We start from the raw sequence: 4,644 nt of genomic DNA on the forward strand, positions 1-4,644 counted from the left end.
TAAATGTTTTTTTACACATGCACAAATTTATTTCAAACTGTAATGAAAAGATTTTATTTTACTGCAATATTGCTGGATGATTTGATTTGTTTCTTGAAATTCTGAGGAGAGAAAAAAGAAAAAAGAAAAAGCCCATTTCAGATGGAAAAATTAAAGCATTGACATTTTTGAAATTTGAGTTTCTTAATGAATTTACCTTTCAGCAAAACATTTTAGGACTGTCCAATTTGTGCTATGAAGCAGGGTGGAGATTTGGGTTTTTTTTAACAGTAAAAGAAAATCTTAACAGTTCTAACCATATGAACATACGCAGACAGCGACAAAAATCTACAGATACCTTGGGAAAGTTCCTTAATACATTGTGAGTGGTGACTGACTTTCCCAAATCACTAACAGATATCTGAACTACCTTTCCACCAGATTACAAGGTGGAAATCAGAAATAAGAGGCATCTTTTCCAACTGCATTACATTAAAGCTTCCCATTTAGTGTTAGATCCACTGCCTGTTTGCTTAACTATTGTTATATGAAAGCCTTATCTGTTTTGCCCAGTTTGCAGTAGGTTTCCTGTTGCAAGAGCTGGGGCTGCCCATTATCCTTTAAGCAGAAACCCAGACCACAGTAATGAGATCTTGCCTTAGCTGATTGCATAGAATATCTTTCTCTGTGAAATGAAAATCAATATTAGCTACAACTTGGGAGATAGCAGCACGAATTCCTGAGAATGGAACCTTATGTATAGTGTAAAATGTGTGCAAAAAAGAAGGTTTCCAGTGTATTTGGGAGAACTTTATTTTAACGGTCTTTTCCCCCATGTCAAGTAACCAACAATTAATTTGTTTAGCACTTTATCTATTTGGGCTAGAGAAAATTGCTTTAACCCATTTAAAGATAGCTACCTAAAACGTCCATGGCTCTTCTGCCAAGAAGGGAAAAAGAAATGATAGTGGGAAATGCAACAGAAGAAAGATTCTCGGGAGTCAAGAGGATGTCCAAGCCACAAATACATTCCAGTAGATCACTAATGAGTGAACATGTCTCATGTCTTACTGCCTACTATAATCACTCATTTGATTTAAACAACATTTGGTTCCAATGTGTGTTTCATTTCCAGAAGGCTGGTAGAAATCTAGCTGAAAACCATATTCAGTGTTGTCTTTGCTGTTTTGATTAATTTCTAGGCAGGATGACTGTGGTTTGGGTTGCTTTGAGCACTGGCATGAAGAGTTTCCACAGTTTGGCTCACAGTTTACTATGACCAAGGTTTGTGGCAGATAGATTCTCTGTAGAAACCTGGTTGTAACTCAAAATTTGATTCCCACAGGAAATGCTGACATTTGGGAGGGGAACAAAGGGCAAGCTCCAATCAAAATTAAAACTGAATCATTTTCTGAACTCTCTGTAGAGGGAGATTCCAAAGGGTAAAAATTGCTTAAGAATGAACTGCTGGAGGTTGATTCTAACCAACAACCTGGGTGGCCCCTGGAAATTGGGGACTATGAGATCATCTAATTTCAGAAAATCGAAGATAGTCTGAAACATTCAATGTGCCAGCAAAAAAGCCCAGAATCCCTTGACACCAGCAGAGCCCTGTAGTATTTCCAATTGCATGATAGGAGGACTGGGAAAGTTAAAATTGAAAGTCTCAGATTATTTAAGAAGATTCAACTTTAGAACCATGAAAGCTTCCCAAATTTTCCTGACTCATAGCATAGGATGGCCTGGAAGTGCAGATCCTGGACTTTGAGTTTGCTAAATATTCTGCTGGACAGAAACAGGATCACAACCCGCTTCAGTCATCATGGAAGTTCAATTCAGGGAGATATTTTGCTGCAAACAAAATATTTGTGAAGACCTTATTTTCGACTCTGAAATATCAGTCAAATCAGGCTCACTCCATTGTTGACATAAATTGGCTGTTTTTAAGCATATTAAGGACACTATTCAGTAGGATTTGCATTACTCAGCATGAGGTGTCATTTCAAACTCTTTTGTATTATAGGGAACAAAGCACAAATGCACAATCTTGCCCACAGCTGTAGAAAGAATGAAATTTTCAAAAATAAGGTTTATCTAAAAATCAAGTTCTTGGTGTCCCACAGAAGAAAAAAAACCACTCCCTTCGCCCTCCCAGAAGCATTTTCCCCCCTTCATTTTTCAAACTTTGTTTGAAAAATGCTATTGAATTCTGATTTCCAGAGAAGTGACTGAGAAAGACTGCAGTAAGTAAAAAAGGGAGAGTAGATTCCAGCGGCTCCTTTCAGTGAAACAACTGAATCAACTAGTCTAAAACTGTATTTGTTTACTTGCCAGCCCATAAACAGTAGTTGAAATACATAAAAGTCAGATGGAATAAGTTTTAATCCCAGGGTAGCATACAGTGGAAGGTAATCACATTGATTTTAAGACAGGTCGATATGGAAACAGATCCACTGAAGGGGAAAAGGTCAGTTCTTGACAAATAGCAATTCCACTAGCTCCAGGCCTACAGAAGTAAATTGTCTCCATTCAGTTTTGTTTGGTATTTCAGCTATGAAATAGTTCCTTGTCCAGAAAATTATGGATTGGCTTAGCTTTCAAATCTACTGTTTTTCACATTTGACGGTGACACAGTGGCCACTGATGAACTTCCTCACCATGTACTGACTTGCAATATTTTCACAGCAACTGACATTATTTGAGGATATTGTCTATGCTAGCCCTGTTAGTAAAATCATTCTTAGCCTTGGTACCAAGGTAGCCACATGCTATGAATGTGCACCTCTATTTCCAGCTTGTGTTTTCTCTTGCTGAGAAGAAACAAGGCAATCACTCAGTTTCATATAACTCAGAAAGCCGTCTTCCTGTTGAGAACAATGGGTCTAGTTCTTCTCTTTATTATACAGTCCACTGCTGGGCTGACACCACCGAAATTCTATTGCACCACTGCAAAACTAGTCCTATACACAGAAGCAGTCCTGGAAAATGCTGGAAATATTGTTAAGAAGATTCTTCTTTGGAAAAAAATAATAAAAAAAACCAAAACAAAACCAAAAGACCAAAAAACTTTATTAAATTCTTTTTGGGATTCTGCCCTTCTATTTCATCTTGCTGTCTGGACTGCAAAGACATGGGAGAATAGTTACAGGTCTTGACTTTTTTTCCCTAGGATAAGTTCAGTAAAGCGGATTCACGTTTCATGTTTTGGAGCCACATCTAGTCTTGAAACACCCATTCCCTTTCACATTCCCATTCACTTTCACAACACTGTTATATCCAAGCAATCTCTAAATACGATAATGATATATACTTGATTATCTCTTTATTAAACAGAAAAAAGTTTCAATTCTACCCATACTGCACAGGTTACATTAAGTATCTAACTTCAGTACTTTCAAGAAGAGAAATAGAAACTGCAGTGGTATTTAGCTACAATACTTCTGAGATTTTGAAGTGTTGAAGATCGAGAGAAACAAACTCTAAACAACTGAAAAATGTATGTGTATCTACAGACATGTATGCATGAACACACATTTATGTATATGCACATATATATGTGTAGGCTTTAGATTTTGTTACAACATGGAATGAGAAGAGTTTACAGTATTTGGCTTAAAAGTCCTTCTGACACATGGATCTTATTAAACTGTACCTCGGTCTAACTGTGGCTGAGCAAACAAAAGTGGTTCCACATGGCTGATAAAAAGCCTGATCAAGAATAGGAAAGAAAAATGTTTCTACTTGCCTTGCTGCCTCCGGAAATCTGTTGATTGAAGACTGAATTATTTTGCCTCTACTGCAGTGTATGTAATCACTGAAGTCTGACCATATCTCCATTCAAATGAGAGAGAAAATGTCAGATGTATTCAGCCAAACACAGGCCAGTGATTCCCCATTGAAACCTAATGAGAGCAATAGCCATATGTGCAATGCCAAAAGCTTTCTTCCCTTTACATCTTGCATTCTATTTTCTTCCCACAGCACTGTGAGAGTAAAGAATTTCAAAGATAAATTGAGAATTATGCTCAGATGTCTTTGTTAGCTTTATACACTACAACATTTACTTATTATGTTAATTATAATAAATATAATAAATGTGTCATATAATCTTTCTAAACCTTACATACTGCTTCTTAAAAGGAAGAGAACTTGTAAAATAATTTACAAGTTCTGCTGGAGCACAAAGAGACACCTACCAGCAGAAAGGGCACTTTACAACTGCCTAAAACAGCACTCTTATCTCTTTGTTGAATGCAGTTACGGTTGCACACCCAACATATCTCCCCTATTTCCTGACAATGTACTGCAGCACTGCAGCTTACTGTGCCATGTATGAGAAAAAATAGCTGATGCCTAACCAGCTGATACAGAAATACAAACAGCTTCTCACATTATACAACTGCTAATATGTGATCAAATATTTCTAAACTTAGATTGTTATAAATAGGGAGGCAGAAGGAGAGTCTAACAGAGCTCTGTAGTACAAGCAAGCTTGTAAGAGAACGCAGGCAGTCCATAAAAAGAGCCCTGTGAAATAATGCAAGAAATGTAGACAATAGCAATAAAATTACTCAGCTCAAATAACACTTTACTTCCTGGAAAATGTCACTGATACTAATGGAGATATTTCTGAAATTAGACACTTTTGATAAGATTAAAGTTACA

General features: G+C 36.8%; 1 long non-coding RNA gene across 1 annotated transcript; it reads right to left on the reverse strand.

The window, feature by feature from the left end:
- Nucleotides 1-8: 8 nt before the first annotated feature.
- On the reverse strand, nucleotides 9-3,957 carry LOC136014429 (uncharacterized). Its single transcript, XR_010612693.1, has 2 exons — nucleotides 3,725-3,957; nucleotides 9-101 (listed from the first exon to the last, which is right to left on the reverse strand). It is a non-coding gene; the product is annotated as an uncharacterized LOC136014429 (long non-coding RNA).
- Between the last annotated feature and the right edge of the window lie 687 nt (nucleotides 3,958-4,644).

The sequence above is a fragment of the Lathamus discolor genome, chromosome 5 (genome assembly GCF_037157495.1).
Source record: "Lathamus discolor isolate bLatDis1 chromosome 5, bLatDis1.hap1, whole genome shotgun sequence".
NCBI lineage: Eukaryota > Metazoa > Chordata > Aves > Psittaciformes > Psittacidae > Lathamus > Lathamus discolor.